The 19,595-nt window shown below is 44.2% G+C and overlaps 1 protein-coding gene across 5 annotated transcripts in view; it reads right to left on the bottom strand.

Annotated features, from left to right (window-relative positions):
• OXR1 (oxidation resistance 1) overlaps nt 1–19,595 on the bottom strand; it is a 1,217,970-nt gene that overhangs the window by 75,158 nt on the left and 1,123,217 nt on the right. The gene's annotated exons all lie outside the window — the stretch shown is intronic.

Here is a 19,595-nt window from a genome sequence, read left to right as displayed (position 1 = left end):
TTAAACGTGGACATCATTTCATTAGAGTGACGTCTAGAATAAAAGAAGAATTGGGAGTGTGGGAGGCTTTTCTGGCTTCTTTTAATGGAGTTTGCATTATGCAACAGGACGAGGTCTCCAATGCAGAGTTGGAGCTGCATACTGATGCAGCAGGAGGGATTGGATTTGGCGCATACTTTCGAGGACAGTGGTGCGCGGAGCAATGGCCCGAGGCATGGAAGGAGCAGGGATTGACAAAGAATATTACTTTTTTAGAATTATTTCCGATTGTGGTGGCATTATATTTATGGGGAGGGCAATTGGCGAACAAACGAGTGTTGTTTTGGTGTGATAATTTGGGAGTGGTACAGGTAATTAATCGTCAGTCAGCAAAATGCCCTAGGGTATCTGAATTATTACGGGAATTGGTATTTCAGTGTTTACAGTTGAATCTGACCATTCGGGCGCGACATGTGCCCGGGGAACTAAATGTGATAGCTGATGCTCTCTCTCGTTGCAAGTGGCAGGAATTCCGAAGAGCGGCGCCTGGAGCGAAGGAAGTGGGAGAGAAGTTGCCAGATCAGCTGAGGCGGTTGGGTCGCAGGCTTGGACACTGATTCGGAAGTCACTGGCGCAGTCCACCTTGGAGGGCATACGTGAGAGGATATGGTGGTGGTAGGGAGCTATTTAAGGGGAGAAGGATGGCACAGGGGAAGGGTACAGGAAGATCAGCTAGTTCAATTTATTTTGTGGGCCAAGACTAGCGGTATTCTTTGGCGGCGGTACGGGCGCACTTGACGGGATTTTCCTTTTTCCAGAAGTTATATGGATGGGGAAATCCGGGAAATAGTTTTTTGATTAAAATAATTTTTAAGGGCTGGAAACGGGAGCAAGGCGCGTTGCCCGACATGCGTCTTCCCATAAGGTACAGGGATCTCAAGATGATAGTGGAATGTTTGCCAGAGGTTTGCTGGTCTGAATATGAAGTGCTGTTGTTTCGGACAGCGTTCATACTAGCTTTTTTCGGAGCTATGTGAGTAGGAGAGTGGTAGCATCTTCCAAAGTTAATGCTGGGGATAGGGGTTTGAAGGTGCAAAATGTCTGGGTAGGTGGACGGGATAGTTACCATGTGTATACATCGGTCCAAGGTGGATCAATATGGTAGGGGCCAATTAATTAGATTAATTCCGGCAGAAAGACGAGGGCGTGTGGTCCAGTGGGGTACGTCACGAGGTTCATAGTAGCGAGACCTGCGGTAGATGGGTTATTCTTGGTGCATAAGGATGGATGGCCGGTGACGGTCTATCAGTTCGTTCAAGTTTTAAAGAAAGCTTTGAGGTGTTTAGGTTGGGAGGGACGACATTTCACGTCACACTCGTTCCGGATAGGGGCAGCAACTTCGGCAGCGGAAGGAGGATTGCCGGATAGAGCAATACAATCCATAGGGAGAGGGAAATCAAAGGCTTTTCAGTCTTACGTTCGGCGGGAGAAATAAAGGTGGATGCTTACAGGTCCCACAGTAAAAAAAAATAAAAAAAAAAAAAATATATATATATATATATGACTTACTACCTTTAGGGAAGGGAGGGATAACACGGATTAGGGTGTAAGTGAATGTGGTGTGGATATTCATTCTGATGTGTTCTTTTCAGAAAGAAAGTCAGTGCGGGGGCGGCAAGAATGTGTCTGGGTCGTGGGCCATTCTTTATCCATTGGGCGGCGAATAGAGCGCAACATAGACCGTATGGGCTGAACTTGGAGCTGGAAGAGCGGAGTTGGAAGATCATATGGCTCAGTCATCGAGGGATGAAATGGGACAAACTTGTTATCCCTGGTGGAACAACGTGCATTGCAACTGGAGCTTCCTAAAATTGTGCTTATTCATTGGGGGGAAACGACGTTGGGAGCGGGATCTTGTAAGGACTTGATCGTTAAGATTAAGAAGGATTTCGGTACTTTGATGAATGCCATGCCCGATACACATTGGGGATGGTCGGACATCATTGTTCGTTTTAAAATTCCTGCAGTCTCATTTATGGTGTAGGGGGGTTAAAAAGTTAAATACACAGGTTGGTAAGTGGGTAGTTGGGCAAGGGGGTTTTGGGGTGAGACACGAGTGGGCTTGGGAGGTGATCCCAGGGTATTTTCGTTCAGACGGAGTGCATCTCTCAGATATAGGTATCGATTTGTTTAACACTACGATACAGGAGGGTTAACACAGGTAATTGGTAATATGAGGACCGCAGTTGGGGGAAACAATGACAACTAGCGGTCGTTATTGTTTTATGGCGGTAAACCCGAGCCTCAAATGTTGTTTATTGCATTGTGTTGTTAAGTTTACAAAGGGGGGGGAAATCTTGTGCAGTGCGGGGGGGCTGCTGCACGAGATTGCCAAAGAGCAAGAGGGGGGCCGATGCTCGGAGGCTTTACAGAGGGATGCTCTACCACTGGAAAAGGTGGGGGGCGCTATTGGACTGTTTACTTGGGATGCTCTACCACTGGAAACGGTGGGGGGCGCTGTTGGACTGTTATCCGAATGGGGGGGAAAGGGGGGGATTGTTATATGATGTTATAAGTACTTGGCGAGGCTCGGGTAATATAGAATAAACTGCGGCCTTTATTACTCCAAAGAAAGTGTGGTGTGATTTGTGGGAAAGTGTTGAAAACAGAAAGGGGGCAGGAAGGGGGGGAAAAGGAATGAGCGAATCTTGTATCTAGCAGTTAGTTCAAGCAGGGCGAGCCTGTCTTGCCCTGCGGACATAACTGTAGTCAAGAAAGAGAAAGGAAGGGCGGGATATTAGGTTAAGGAGGAGGAAGGAAGGAAAAGGGAGGGGGGGGGAGGGAGAGCGAGGAAGAAAGTAGCCAATGGGGGAGTAGAATTCAAATAGGAGAGCGGGATTGGCGGATAGGGAGAAAAAAGGAAAGGAGGGGGGAAATAACTGCCAGTCGGTGAGGAATGACCGAGCAGCAGGTTGAGGCTTGCCCACCCGCCCACCCTGTAATTGGGAAAAATGTGTTTTCGGGGAAATGTTGTATTCGTCGCAGTGGCGGTAAACCGAGCCTCAAATGTTGTTTATTGCATTGTGTTGTTAAGTTTACAAAGGGGGGGGAAATCTTGTGCAGTGCGGGGGGGCTTGCTGCACGAGATTGCCAAAGAGCAAGAGGGGGGCCGATGCTCGGAGGCTTTACAGAGGGATGCTCTACCACTGGAAACGGTGGGGGGCGCTATTGGACTGTTTACTTGGGGATGCTCTACCACTGGAAACGGTGGGGGGCGCTGTTGGACTGTTATCCGAATGGGGGGGGAAAGGGGGGGATTGTTATATGATGTTATAAGTACTTGGCGAGGCTCGGGTTAATATAGAATAAACTGCGGCCTTTATTACTCCAAAGAAAGTGTGGTGTGATTTGTGGAAAGTGTTGAAACAGAAAGGGGGGCAGGAAGGGGGGAAAAGGAATGAGCGAATCTTGTATCTAGCAGTTAATGCAATAGGGGGATTAGCACCTATTTAACGCGTGTCCGACGCGGAGTGAATGAGGTAGCGCTCATCACATGCAAATGCATGTGAATGAGGCTATTACTCATTCACTCCAAATGCAAAAAAAATGCATGTGCGTCTCAGACACACATTTTATCGCTCAGATATTAATGCCTGCCTGGAGCAGGTGATAATAGCTTAATGCACTGAAAAAAGGTACAGAAAAGAAGAAAAAAATGCTTTTCTGTAATTTTTTTTTTAAAGTTTAAAAAATAAACAAAACACAAACTCTGCCGGCCGCTTTGAAGACCAATGCAGATATGCTCGGCGTCGCTTTTCATAACCGGCTGACTGCAGTTATGAAAACCGACACCAAGTTTATCGTCATCAGTGTCCATAACCGGCAGACCAGCAGTAACCGCGGGGTTGCATTAGCAAGGAGGCGCTAATGTCACGCTAGCGACCCTGGCGCCACCTTGCTAGCTTGACCCCCTAATTTGTTTATTGCATGGCGCCCCCCTTGCGGGCGCCATGCGTGCGCTAAGAAAGCAGGCACTGAAAAGTCAGCGCCGCTTTCCGCAAATTTTATTGCATTGGCCCCTTTGTTTGGTTACCATCGATATGGCATCTTTACACAAACATACCCCAAGATGGTTTTAAGAGAGGTGCTTGATATAAGAACTGTATTGTCCATGTACCAACAGTCTTTTTATGTAATCTTGCTTCCAAAAATGTTTTTTTCCTGTTTGACAGTCATTATTACCAAGTTAAAGGGATGGCTATCAATGAAGATGCACTGTATCAGGCACAGATGAACCAACAAAGAGTTTGTAGGGCAATTGGCGCTTATTTAAATTTTTTTTTCTATTTGATAACATGCTGTACCTTCAAGAGAAGGGTATTCCAATGGGGTCCTCCATGGCCCTCGTCAGTAGCCTGTTTATACGTGGATTTTTAAAAATGCCACCATGTATACAATACATATTGGGGACAAATTGTTGACATTTTTTGCATATAGTCGGAAACTTGAGAAATTATGGCAATTGGATAATTGCCGTAGACCCCAATTTGAAATTTGATTTTCAGTTTAATCAGTTTCAGATAGCTTTTTTTTTTTTTGCATCTTATGATATATAAAGGCGATAGTCAGCTATTTACTTCTCTATTTAGAAAGTTCACAGATAAAAACACTCTTTCATTATTTGTGTTTCACCCGAGGAGTCTTAAAATAATATTCCAATTGGACACTTCTACAGCTTCGTTTTATATGTACGACTACAGAGCCATGATTTCCAACCCTATCCTGGGGACCCCCCGACCAGTCAGGTTTTCAGGATATCCACAATGAATATGCATGAGAGAAAATTGGCATGCACTGCCTCCATAACATGCACACTTTCTCTCATGCATATTCATTGTGGATATCCTGAAAACCCGACTAGCTGGGGGGGGGGGGGGGGTTGGGAACAACTGCTGTAGGGGAATATACATGTCAGTCAGTTAAATTATTTCTGAGTTTTCAAGATCAGAGATATGTGTAGACATTATTAAACAAACCTACAAAAGGGTTCTTTATATGAATCATGAGAACTGGTTAACAGGACAGAAAACTTCTTTTTTCTGGTTTGTATGTGATATCCCCTTCCCTAGATAGTGAGGGTGGCATAAGGGCGATCATATGGAGACACTGGTTAATATTAATGGGTTATAAAGTGTTTTGTTAATTATCCCAAGAGATCAGTTGACATCGGCTGTTTTACCGAATTTAGAATTGACATTGGAAGGACGGGGCCAATATATATGTGGTTTGGTTTCCATTTGCCTGCATGTATTAATGATTATTTGTTTTGATCATAGGGTTACCAACTGGCTCCAGATTTTCAGAACAGGTTGATCCAGTCCTGGTTTCACCCCACTGCATGCTAGGACTTATTCTGATTTCCCTTTTGCATTCACTCAGAAAATCAAGACTTATAAGTACCTGCGTACAGGGGAGTAAAACCAGGGCTGGATCAACCTGTCCTGAAAATCTGGAGCTGCTTGGCAACCCTGTTTAAAGCTAACATATAAGCATAAGGGGTCATTACTTGAAGAAACTGATTACTTGGTGAAACAAGGACTTTTTTGATAGGAATTTTTTTTTTAAGTTAGAATGTGTGGTTTCATGTAAATATTTATGGATAATGTCTCAAAAATCTTTTTAGTTAGGTACTTGTTATTTGTGTATTGTACCTGGGATTTATAACTTCAGTACATTGTATTAACAACATATTGATGACCTTCTTTTGCACACTGAGATTCTGGATTAACTGCTACGTTTTCTTTGCTGATGTGTCTAACAATTTTGTTTCTTTTCCAGGCAGAACACTGAAATGTGTCTGTTTTTCTGGCTTTTTTTTTTTTTTTTTTTTTTAAGAGCTGCCTCCAGTGGAAGAGACTCTTGGGGTAACTTTACTTTCTTTGGTCTATCTTTCTATTTACTGCAGATATAGAATTAAGTAACAGTCACAATTTTGTTTGGAGGCTCTGAAGTGCGTCATATACTGGTACTGTCAAAGATTATTTTGGCATCTAAAGAACTTTTAGAACTCCTGGATACTTCTCCTGTGTGGGATATTCTTCTTTAGATTAAAAGGGACTATCTGAGCCATTTTTTGAATAAATCCTGAATGTGAATCATCCTCCAGAGCAGTGGTTTTGAACAGGTGTTTTGGGACACCCTAGTGCAGCGGTTCTCAAACCGGTGTGTCGCGACACACCAGTGTGTCGCCAAGCACCGGCTTGTGTGTCGCGTGCTCCCAGTCTCTCCCGCTGCTCTTTCTTCCCTGCTGCCGTTGCCGCCGGGCTATCAGCACGTTCAAGCCCAGTGGAACGACAGCAGTGCTAAAGAAGCTGTGGCACCCGTGGCTGGCCTTTTCTTCTTCCCGCGCCTGCATCCCCCCCCCCCCCCCGGAACAGGAAGTGATACGCGGTGCGCGGGAAGAAGAAAGAGCCGTGCCGCGTGATAAAGTAGCAGCGGCCACCGCAGCATCGGCCCCCGAGCAATTGAAGCAGCCGGTAATCGAGAAAGGAGACAGCAGCTTGAGCCTCCCGCGGTCGATGGAATTCTTCCTTCTTGGCCTGTGGGGGCTGGAGGAGGAGGCTGCTGCAGCTACCATTTGTGCTTGGGGGGGGAGGGGGGAGAGAGAGGAAGTGAGGGAGAGAAAGAGAGAGAAGCAGCCAGCCAGTGTGTGAGAGAATGTGTGTGTGTTGAGAGCCTGTGTTTAAGTGAGAGAATGTATTTGATCGAGAGCATGTGTGTGATTGAGAGAAACTGGTCAGAGAGATGATGTATGTGTATATGTGAGAGACAATGAAAGTGACTGCTCAAGGAGATGACTGATGTGTATGTGAGAGTGTGAGATAGTCAGGGATGTGACTGATGTGTGTGTGTGTGTGTGTGTGAGAAAGAGAGAAAAAGCATGGAAGTGAGAAATCTGGGTATGTGAGAAAGCATGGGAGTAAGAAGCCTGGTGTTGTGGGGGTGTATGTGAAAGAAATCATGGGAGTGAGAAGCCTGATTATGTGAGAGAGAGCATGGAGTGGGAAGCCTGTGTGCATGTATGAGAGAGAGACTGGTTGGTAAGGTGACGGTTGTGACTGGTGTGTATGTGAATGTGAGAGAGAGAGAATGTGATTCAGGGAATGAGAAGCCTGTGCACGTGGAGAGCGAGCATGGAAATGAGAGAGAGACTGGTGTGTGTGTGTATGTGTGTGACAGAGAGAAAGTGATTATGGGAATGAGAAGACTGTGCATGTGAAGAGAGTGAGCATGGAAGTGAGAACCTGGGTGTGTGTGAGACACAGCATGGGAGGGAGAAGCCTGTATATGTAAGACAGAACATGGAAGTGGGAAGCCTGTGTGTGTATACATGAGAGAGATCAGGTGACTGGTGTGTGTGTGTGTGTGGGTGAGAGAGAGAGAGAAAGTGATTATGGGAATAAGAAGCCTGTGCATGTGAAGAGTGAGCATGGGAGTGAGAAACCTGAGTGTGTGCGAGACACAGCATGGGAGTGAGAAGCCTGTATTTCAGAAAGAGAACATGAGATTGGGAAGCCTGTGTGTGTGTGTATATGCATGAGAGAGATCAGGTGACTGGTGTGTGTGTGTGTGAGAGAGAGAGAGAGAAAGAAAGTGATTATGGGAATGAGAAGCCTGTGCATATGAAGAGTGAGCATGGGAGTGAGAAACCTGGGTGTGTGTGAGACACAGCATGGGAGTGAGAAGCCTGTATATCTGAAAGAGAACATGGAAGTGGGAAGCCTGTGTGTGTGTATGCATATGAGAGATCAGGTGACTGGTGTGTGTGTTTGTGTATGTGTGTGAGAGAAAGAAAGTGATTATGGGAATGAGAAGCCTGTGCATGTGGAGAGAACAAGCATGGGAGTGAGAGACTGGTGAGTGTGTGTGAGAAAGAGAAAGTGATTATGAGAGTGAGAAGCCCATATATGTAAGTGGAACACGGGAGTGGGAAGCCTGTGTGTGTGTATGGCATGAGAGAAACTGTTCAGGAAGGTGACTGGTGTGTGTGTCAAAGACTGTTTGGGAGATGATTGATGTGTGAGAGACAGAAACTGGTCATGGGGGCATGACTGGTATGGTGTGTGTGTGAGAGACATGGGTCCTAAGGAAGAGGACCATGAGTATAGAGCTTAGCCACTACTGCTGCTTCTGGTGTGTGCTACAGCCTGCATGGAAGAAGAGTAGGAGAGCTGCTGGAGGGGGTAAGTAAAAGTGGCTTTTTAAGTTTATTTTTCTTGTTTGACTGCCATTTTAATTATTTAATATTATGTGATGGGGCTGCTTTTTTTGAAATATTTTATTGGAGAATTTTTAATAGTTTTTATGAGTTTTTAATTGTTGGATGTTATTCTGTTCATAGTTGCTGTGAAACATTTTTTCTGCTTATTAGTATAGTTTTACAATTATTTCTGTGTGGGGATCTATAGCTGCTTGCTAGTTCTGTTTTCCTTATAAGAGGTGTATTGGTTTTTAGGACCTGATTTAATATTTGTAGTGTTGCCTTTTCATAGATAGGGTTGCTCCTGTTTGAGTGTATTCCATAATACAGGTGTAACTGTGTGCGGATTAGTTTATGTGCATTACTACAGATCCTGGGAGTATGTTAGGTCGGTTCTGTGTCTGTTACCGAGATATTTTACTAGCATGTAAGCGTTGTATCAGTCTTATTTGTTGTGTTTTCTCAAGAGGACATGCATTGGTGGTAAACTTCTGTCTTTTCATAAGTAGGGCTATTGAGTAGAGATGTGAATCGTGTGATCGATCGTCTTAACGATCGATTTTGGCTGGGGGGGGAGGGAATCTGATCGTCGCGGTTTTTTGTTTTTTTTTAATCGTTTAAATCGTAAATCGGGGGAGGGCGGGAAAACCGGCACACTAAAACAACCCTAAAACCCACCCCAACCCTTTAAAATAAATCCCCCACCCTCCCGAACCCCCCCAAAATGTTTTAAATTACCTGGGGTCCAGTGGGGGGGGTCCCGGTGTGATCTTCCACTCTCGGGCCACGGCTGCGTTAATAGAAATGGCGCCGGCGCTACCTTTGCCCTGTCATATGACAGGGCAAAGGTAGCGCCGGCGCCATTTTGGTTCCTGTCCCCCGACGTCACGAGCGCAGGAGATCGCTCCCGGACCCCCGCTGGACCCCCAGGGACTTTTGGCCAGCTTGGGGGGGCCTCCTGACCCCCACAAGACTTGCCAAAAGTCCAGCGGGGGTCCGGGAGCGACCTCCTGCACTCGGGCCGTATTGCCGTATTGCAAAACGGCGCCGGCCGTTTGCAATACGGCCATACAGCCGGCGCCATTTTGCAATACGGCCCGAGTGCAGGAGGTCGCTCCCGGACCCCCGCTGGACTTTTGGCAAGTCTTGTGGGGGTCAGGAGGCCCCCCCAAGCTGGCCAAAAGTCCCTGCAGGTCCAGCGGGGGTCCGGGAACGATCTCCTGCGCTCGTGACGTCGGGGGACAGGAACCAAAATGGCGCCGGCGCTACCTTTGCCCGAGAGTGGAAGATCACACCGGGATCCCCCCACTGGACCCCAGGGTAATTTAAAACATTTTGGGGGGTTCGGGAGGGTGGGGGATTTATTTTAAAGGGTTGGGGTGGGTTTTAGGGTTGTTTTAGTATGCTGGCTTTCCCGCCCTCCCCTTCCCCTCCCCCGATTACGATTTTGACGATAAATCGGGGGAATTCCTATTGTATCGCGCCTCTAACGATTTTTTACGATTTAAAATATATCGGACGATATTTTTAAATCGTCAAAAAATGATTCACATCCCTACTATTGAGCCTGGAAGTAGAAGGAGTTTAAGCTGCTGTTACTGAGATGACACCAGAACCAGAATATCTTTTTTGTAGGTTGAGTTGTATGGGGAATGTCATAATTCTGCTTTACATCCATTATTGTGGGTCAGGGGGGTTCCCGTGGATGCAAACTGTACTTTTACATCTAGCTCCGTGACGATCATGGGTCAGTGTGTCACGCATGTGAGAACCATCTGTCAGGTGTGTCCCGACAGAAAAAAGGTTGAGAACCACTGCACTAGTGTGTGTCATGAGGTCCCTGGAGGTGCATCCCAGAGTCAGCAGAAGAATGCCCTTTCCTTATCAGTCTGGACAGGAGTTGGCTAATTAAAAAAGGTTGAAGGAAGGTTAAATGATTTTCCGGCATGGCTAAAAAGTGAGGTAAAAGGTTATTTTATCTAAAAAGATCTTCATTCAAAAATTGGAAGAAGGATCCGTCAGAAGAAAATAGGATAAAGCATACGCATTGGCATGTTAAATGTAAGACATTGATAAGACAGGCTAAGAGAGAATTTGAAAAGAAGTTGGCTGTAGAGGGAAAACTCATAATAAAAACATTTTTGGGGAGACTGTTTTCAAGGGTGACGATTCAGATGAACTGAACTAAATCATGGTGAACCTGGAAGATGTGGTAAGCCAGATTGACAAACCGAAGAGTAGTAAATCACCTGAACTAGATAGTATACACCCCAGGGTTCTGAAAGAACTAAAAAATGAAATTTCAGCACTATTTCAATTAATTTGTAACCTATCATTAAAATCATCCGTTGTATCTGAAGTCCAGAAGGTGGCCAATGTAACCCTGATATTTAAAAAGGGGCTCCAGGGGTGATCCAGGAAACTATAAACCGGTGAGCCTGACTTCAATGCCGGGAAAAATTGTTGAAACTATTATAAAGAATACAATCACAAAACATTTAAACAGACATGGTTTAATGGGACACAGCCAGCAAGGGAAGCCTTGCCTCACAAATCTCCTACATTTTCTGAAAGTACGAACAAACATGTGGACAATGATGACCCTGTAGATGTGGTATATTTGGATTTTCAGAAGGCGTTCGACAAAGTCCCTCATGAGAGGCTTCTAAAAAAAACCAAAAACTAAAAAGTCATGGGATAGGAGGTGATGTTCTTTGGTGGACTGCAAACTGGTTAAAAGACAGGAAACAGAGTAAGATTAAATGATCTGTTTTCACTGTGGAAAAAGGTAAAAGGTAGAGTGCCTCAGGGATCTGTTCTTGGACCGGTGCTTTTTAATATATTTGTAAATGATCTGGAAAGGGGTACGATGAGTGAGGTGATCAAATTTGCAGATGACACAAAATTATGCAGAGTAGTTAATCTCAAGAGGGACTGTGATAAATTGCAGGAGGGCCTTGTGAGGCTGGAAGACTGGACTTCGAAATGGCAGATGAAATTTAATGTGGAGAAGTGCAAGGTAATGCATATAGGGAAAAATAACCCTTGCTGTAGTTACACACTGTTACATAAGAACATGCCATACTGGGTCAGACCAAGGGTCCATCAAGCCCAACATTTGTTTCCAACAGTGGCCAATCCAGGCCATAAGAACCTGGCAAGTACCCAAAAAACTAAGTCTATTCCATGCTGTTACTAGTAATAGCAGTGGCTATTTCTAAGTCAGCTTAAATAATAGCAGGTAATGGACTTCTCCTCCAAGAATATATCAAATCCTTTTTTAAACACAGTTACACTAACTGCACTAACCACATCCTCTGGCAACAAATTCCAGAGTTTAGATTATATCTTAGGAGTTACACCCAGGAAAGAGAGCTAGGCAACAATCATTGGCTCAGTGTGCTGTAGTGGTCAAAAAATCAAACAATGTTAGGAATTATTAGGAAGGGAATGGCATATAAAATGGTGGCTCTCATAATGTCTGTGTATCACTCCATGGTGAGAACACCACACCTCTGTATCACTCCATGGTGAGTTGCCACATCTAAAAAAAGATATAGTTGCACTGGAGAAAGTGCAGAGAAGGGTGACCAAAATGATAAGGGGCAAGGAATGGTTCCCCTTTGAGGAAATGCTAAGAGTTAGGGCTGCTCAGTTTGGAAAAGAGAACTGCGGGGGGATATGATAGAGGTCTACAAAATCATGAAAGGACTTGAACAGGTTAATGTAAATTGGTTATTTATTCTCTCAGATAATAGAACAAGGGGACTCTCCATGAAATTAGCAGGTAGCTCATTTAAAACAAATCAAAGAAAATTCTTTTTTACTCAGCGCATAGTTAAGCTCTGGAATTCATTGCCAGAGGATGTGATTATAGCAGTTAGTGTAACTGGGTTTAAAAAAGGTTTGGATAAGTTCCTAGAGAAAAAATCCATAAACTGCTATTTATTAATAAGCAATAGTAACTTGAGATCTATTTAATGTTTGGGTAGTTGCCAGATACTCATGACTTGGATTGGCCACTGTTGGACATAGGATGCTGGGCTTGATGGACCCTTGGTCTGACCCAGTATGGCATATCTTATGTTCTTATGTATGACAGAAAGCTGCTCTTTCTTCCTTCTCCTCTTCCTGGTCTAGTGGGAGGTTGTTCCCTCCTCTATCACTCAGATCAGAGCGAGATATCACCAACTCCTGTTTATATGGGCCCGACAGGACGCCAACTTTATCTTCCCCTGCTTGGCCTGGCAGTGAGGCGGCTGATGCTCTCTTCACCCCATGGGGCCTGGATGTGAAAGCAGGAGCATGAGGGATACTGCTGTGTTCCGCTGCCGCCGCCTCCTCTTCTTCCTTTCCTCAGTACTTTTGCCCTCATCTGCTGTTGGTAAAGAGGGAGACTCTGGATTGGACTGAAGGCTTTTCTACTGGCTGAAAACCAGGAGAAGGGGGGAAATATGCTGGGCAGGAAGGCATGGGAAGATAGGGAGGAAGAAGTGAGGGAAAGGAGGTTGGGGTTGCTGGATAAGGAGAGGTGGAGAGAAGGGATGGGGCTGTTGGGCAGGAGGGAGAGATGGAAGTATGGGGTGGGGGCTGCTGGGGTTGATGGAGAGGGGAGGCTGAGCAGGAAGGGGTGGTCAGAGGTATGCTGGGCAGGGAGAGTTGAGAAGAGAGGGGGGAGCATGGGGATGAGGATGTGGGGGTGTCTGGAATGTTGGACAAGGATATGAGCATGTGAAGGGATGATTGAGTAGTTTGGGAAGTTAGGGGTGATGGGTGCATGGAGGGGAGTGACTGAGTACATGAGCCATAGTATGTGAGTTCTGAGAATATGCATTTCTTCTCTCTTTGAACATTGCTTAGTGTAGGAGGAAATATATTTCTATTTCTAGTTCTCCAGTTTTGCACTGCATGCAGGTGGTCTTCTTGGTCTATTCCAGTTTTTGTTTCCACATTTGTAATTTGTGGTCTTTTATTCTATTTTTGGTGAAGGCAGCTCTGTCTGTGTTCTGTGTATATGTGACTGAGATAAGGCACTTTACTAGGGTTATGCATCAGCCTTATTTGTTGTATTTTCTTGATATATTGCACTGGTAGTGAACTAATGCTTTTTCATGTGTAGGGCTATTGCTGTCTCATTTCTTGGAGTTAGAGCTGTTGTGGTATGGCAGATTTGATACACGTACAGAGTGGGGTTTGGTTTTTTTTCTAGGTTTGTATTATTTTACAATACACCTAAGTAGTAGAGGGAGTTTGTGATGCTGTTATTGAGACGACATCAGAATCAGAATATCTGGTGAGTAATTTTGTATGAGGACAGGGGGATCCAAGATGGCGCCTTAGCGAGACAAGCAAGAGCATCTCTTTCCGCTTACTCTTTTCCTTTACGCAATGCCGCACTTGGCCCACAAGCGAAGGGCAAGAGAGTGATTGGCCTCGGAAGCTCTCTCTCCCCTTCCATTGGTGGGACCTATGGACGTCCTTATTCGTTGGGGAGCCACTATTCCAGGAGGAAGCTTGCTGGCCAGTTTTTTGGGGGAAGAAGAGCCAGAACCCATCCGTGAGCTACTGACATCCTTATCTCCATAGGAGAGGTCTCCACCCTTCAACCCCACTGAAAAACGCTCCCATCAGCCACAATGAGACTCAGAGGTGCTAGGGATGAGCACCTTTAGTGAGTCTTAGCTGGAGCTCGTGATACTGGAGGGAGGCGCTTCAGCCCACGACAGATCCCTGGGGATGCGGGAGAGGTTCCTGCTGGAGCTGCCTTGCAGCAAGCCATTGAGATCATGCATCTTTTTAACTAACAGAACTGGTAAGACCTCAGTCCTTTAATCTGGAATTTATTTGGGACGCAATACATGTTCTGAATTCAAATATACTGTGAATACTCCTTTTTCTCTGAATTCAAATATTACAGTTCAAGTAAATTCTATTATTAATACAGTTAAAGATTTGGATATTCGCCTAAAGACTGTTGAAAAAGAAACTGGAGAACATAAAGTGATATTTGAATCCTTTAAAATTAATCTTGAGAGTTCTACTATTACTCAGCAAGAGTTAAAGAAAACCAATTACTTCAGTTTAAATGAGAGAACATGGAGAATTAAATGCGTGTGAAAGATTTACGATGCATTAACTTTCCGAAGGTTCAGTTTGTTTCACCTAAAAACATCTGGAGGAGGTATCTATTAGAAATATTAAAGATTCCGGAGTCTACGCTCCCAATAATTTCTAAGATATATTATATTCCCCGACTGAAGAAGAGTTCACTGGAGAGTAATAACATGTAAGTTTTTACTACCTACTGAAACACCTAAGTTGGATATCTCAGCAGTCAGATGAAAATTTGGCAACAACTTCTACCCTGATTGTTACTTTCTTGCTCGAGACTGACAGGGAATGGATCTTCAAAAAATATTTAGCACATAGAACAGAGCTTTTTCTGAACCATAGAGTTCAAATATTCCCTGATCTCTCAAGCAAACCCAGAGGAGAAGACGTCAGTTTTGTTATTAAAGCCCAAAGTGCTTGGATTAGGATCGTTATTTGTATTAACATTTCCATATAAATGTTTGATTAAGCATCAAGAGGCTTCTTATTTGTTTTTTCAACCTTCTCAATTAATAACTTTCCTTTCTAATAAAGTTGGAGTCCAGTTTAGCTCTTCTCTGGCCTCTGGTTAATGAGCTCTCTAAAACAGCAACTTGACCCGTCATATTATATGCTGACCCATTCTCACTAATTCTTGATATTATAGTTCGATTTCCTCATGGATAGTGTAAATCTTGGATTAATTTTGTGGGCTTGTTAGACATGTGGTATTTAATTTGTGTATTTCTTTAATTCTTTCTATTTTATTCTTGCTGTAATATTACATGTATTGCCTTTCAAGTGAAAGCTTGATATTATATTGTAAATGCATAAATAAAAATTAAAAAAAAAAAAGAATATCTGGTGAGCTGCATAGGGAAATGTCTTAGCTCTGTTTTGCACCCATTATGAGGAAGCAGGGAATTCCTATGGATGCATAGCATATGTTTATATTTAGTCCCATGATAGATATGTGTTCAGTGTGTTACACATGTGAGCATCATTTCTCAGGTGTGTCCTTATAGAAAAAAGTTGAAAACCACTGCTCCAGAGTAATGCTTCTTGTGTGCTCTGGTGATATATCCGAATCTTGTAAAGATACTATAGACTGATATTCGTATTAAACATATTCTTGGTCTGAATCCAACAGATGTTCAACATATTCTTTGCATGTTGACAGGTCTTGGTTTCTTTAAGAGAGAAAACCCAGAAATCTTAGTTCTGTCTTTAGTGTTTCTAAAAAGAAGTATCAGATTCTGGAACTAATATTGGCAATGAAGGCTTAAATCTACTTTGAAGTGTCTGAAAGGTAGAATATAAAAAAAAACCCAAATCAAATCAATAAATCTATCAATAAATATATATTCACAGTATCTGTGCTGCATACTTTTGTCTTCAGCGCCGACTCCTGTTGGTGTCCAAAAGTCTAACTGAGCCTCTATATATATATATACTTTCCTCCTTGCCTCAAGCACTCTACACAGATATTTGGATAGTCCTTCAAGATGGTAGAACATCTAGACATTGTTTGCCCCATAGCTTCTGTAACCAGCCATGGTTTCTGCAACCAGCTGTGATGGCAGCTTCAGCAGCCAAGATATTTCTGCACTGTATTCTTTCATAGAAAATGGTTTTAAGGGAGATGATCTTTTTTCCTTTTGGAAGATGCAGACATCTTACTACACTGTTTCAGAGACTCTGAATCTACCAATTTTTGATGCTGATGTACATGAGCTCTTGCTTTCCCTAAGAGATATTTCTAGCTCTCTATAATCAGAGAGATTTGGTGACATCTACCACAGTTTTCAAATTCTGCCTTGTTATGATCTTGATCAACATGTAGTAAACATATAGAAACATAGAAACATAGAAACATAGAAATGACGGCAGAAGAAGACCAACCGGTCCATCCAGTCTGCCCAGCAAGCTTCACACATTTGTTCTCATACTTAACTGTTTCTCTTGGCTCTTAGTAACCTTATGTTCTAATTCCCTTTTCACCCCCACCATTAATGTAGAGAGCAGTGCTGGAGCTGCTTCCAAGTGAAATATTAAGTTTGATTAGTTGGGTAAGCGGCAGCATAGCTCTCTGCCATGAAGCAGAGGGCAATGCTGGAAATGTGTGAAGTATCAGTTTTTCTTTTCCCCTGTCATTGAAGCAAGGAGTCATGCCGGACATGCACCGAAAGTGAAGAATGCCTTGAAAGTCACATTAACTATCATCAAATATTGAAAAGCCTAATAATTGGTAATACCTATAAGCCCATGAACCCATCCCTGTTTTTTTTTCTTTTTTTCTTTTCTTTTTTTAATTGGGAGATGGATGCCCTTCATCCTTCTACTCTGTGAAGGTGGACACCTACCACCGGCCACTGGCATCCCGCTCCGTTAATGCCTCTGTGGCTACTGCCGCTCCATGCAGTGTTTTACTACCTGCTCTTTATATGCGTCCTCTAGAACTGATGGATCCCATCCCTGGGTTTTTTTATTATTTATTTAATTGGGAGATGACAGCCCTCCTTCCTTCCGCTCCGTGAAGGTGGACACCTACCACTGGCCACTGGCATCCCGCTCCGTGAATGCCTCTGTGGCTACTGCCGCTCTGTGCAGTATTTTACTACCTGCTCTTTATATGGACACCTACCACTGGCCACTGGCATCCCGCTCCGTGAATGCCTCTGTGGCTACTGCCGCTCCGTGCAGTATTTTACTACCTGCTCTTTATATGTGTCCTCTAGACCTGATGGATCCCATCCCTGTTTTGTTTTTTGTTTTTGTTTTTTATTTAATTGGGAGATGACAGCCCTACATCCTTCCGCTCCATGAAGGTGGACACCTACCACTGGCCACTGGCATCCCGCTCCGTGAATGCCTCTGTGGCTACTGCCGCTCCGTGCAGTATTTTACTACCTGCTCTTTATATGCGTCCTCTGGACCTGATGGATCCACAATATTTATCCCATGCCCCTTTGAAGTGCTTCACAGTTTTGGACTTCACCACTTCCTCCGGAAGGGCATTCCAGGCATCCACCACTCTCTCCGTGAAGAAATTCTTCCTGACATTGGTTCTTAGTCTTCCTCCTTGGAGCCTCAGCTCGTGACCTCTGGTTCTGCTGATTTTTTTCTGTTGGAAAAGATTTGTCATTGTCTTTGGATCGTTAAAGTTTTTCAAGTATCTGAAAGTTTGAATCATATCACCCCTGCTCCTCCTTTCCTCCAGGGTGTACATATTTAGATTCTTCAATCTCTCCTCGTATGTCAACCGATGAAGACCCTCCACCTTCCTGGTCGCCCTTCTCTGTACCGCCTCCAACTTGTCCTTGTCTCTTTGTAGATACGGTCTCCAGAACTGAACACAGTACTCCAGGTGAGGCCTCACCAAGGACCTGTACAAGGGGATTATCACTTCCCTTTTCTTACTCGATATTCCTCTCTCTATGCATCCCAGCATTCTTCTGGCTTTTGCAATCGCCTTGTCGCATTGTTTCGCCGACTTCATATCATTAGACACTATCACCCCAAGGTCTCTCTCCTGCTCCGTGCACATCAGCCTTTCCCCCCCCATCGAATACAGTTCATTCGGATTTCCACTCCCCAAATGCATGACTTTGCACTTCTTGGCATTGAATTTCAGCTGCCATATCTTCGACCACTCTTCCAGCTTCCTTAAATCCCGTCTCATTCTCTCCACTCCTTCCGGCGTGTCCACTCTGTTGCAGATCTTAGTGTCGTCCGCAAAAAGACAAACCTTACCTTCTATCCCGTCCGCAATGTCGCTCACAAAGATATTGAACAGGACCGGTCCCAACACCGATCCTTGCGGTACACCACTTAAAACCGCTCTTTCTTCAGAGAAAGTTCCATTTACCATCACGCATTGTCTTCTGTTCGTCAACCAGTTTGCAATCCAAACTGGTTGACGAACAGAAGACAATGCGTGATGGTAAATGGAACTTTCTCTGAAGAAAGAGCGGTTTTAAGTGGTGTACCGCAAGGATCGGTGTTGGGACCGGTCCTGTTCAATATCTTTGTGAGCGACATTGCGGACGGGATAGAAGGTAAGGTTTGTCTTTTTGCGGACGAGACTGACTTGCAATATATTATTGCAATATATTATTGCAATATATTATTACTGACTTGCAATATATTATTGCAAGTCAGTGCTGGCCATCTTATGACTACACTTCTTGAAAGAGTTCTTACCAGACCTGGATTCCTTTGACAACATCTCATGGAGAGAAAAAAAAAGATGTGAAAGCTAAGAGTTTATTATTTTTTTAGGGGTCTCACAAAAGAAAATTCCATATCAGAAACAAACAAAAAAAGGCAAATCAAAGAAACACGAAAAATACAGTGGCCGAGAAGTCAAGAGAGAAAAATCTTTTCCCAAAGGCAGGAAGATATTGACTGAGGGAGCAGATACAGCAGCAGAAGCATAGGAACAAGAGAGAATCATCCAACACCTCACCGAAAGGTTGTGTCACCCATTTGTGTGGCTAGTTTCATCCTGCTTGTCCATGAAGAATGACAGTTTCTTAAAACTTCTCACCAAATAAACAGGCCGATACAGTACAGTGCACTCCGGTGGAGCACATTTGGACCGGCATTTGGACGCGCGTTTTTGACGCGCTAGCTTTACCCCTTATTCAGTAAAGGGTAATAGCGCATCGAAAATGCGTGTCCAACCCCCCTGAGATTAATAGCGCCCACAACATGCAAATGCATGTTGATGGCCCTATTAGTCATTCCCGCGCGATACAGTAAGTAAAATGTGCAGCCAAGCCGCACATTTTACTTTAAGAAATTAGCGTCTACCCAAAGGTAGGTGTTAATTTCTGCCGGCGCTGGGGAACTGCACAGAAAAGCAGTAAAAACTGCTTTTCTGTGCACCCTCAGACTTAATACGATGGCGATATTAAGTTGGAGGCCCCAAAAGTTAAAAAAAAGATAAAAATAAAAAAATAAAAAAATTAAAATGGGCACGCGGCTTGAAAACCGGACGCTCAATTTTGCCGGTGTCCGGTTTCCAAACCCATGGCTGTCAGCAGGTTTGAGAACAGACGCTGGCAAAATTGAACGTCGGCTGTCAAACTCGTTGACAGCTGCAGCTTCCGTCAAAAAAGAGGTGCTAGGGATGAGCTAGTGTCCCTAGAGCCTCTTTTTACCGCGGGCCCTAATTTAAATAAATTAAGTTACTGCATCGCGTGCACAGGAGAGTGGCCTGTGCGCGTGCCGGGAGAGCGGGCGCTCGCCCGCTCTCCCACGT

Source organism: Rhinatrema bivittatum, chromosome 2 (assembly GCF_901001135.1).
Source record: "Rhinatrema bivittatum chromosome 2, aRhiBiv1.1, whole genome shotgun sequence".
In the NCBI taxonomy this organism is placed as follows: domain Eukaryota; kingdom Metazoa; phylum Chordata; class Amphibia; order Gymnophiona; family Rhinatrematidae; genus Rhinatrema; species Rhinatrema bivittatum.
The sequence above is the reverse complement of the archived record's forward strand: the minus strand, read 5'-3'. Positions and strand labels throughout refer to the sequence as shown.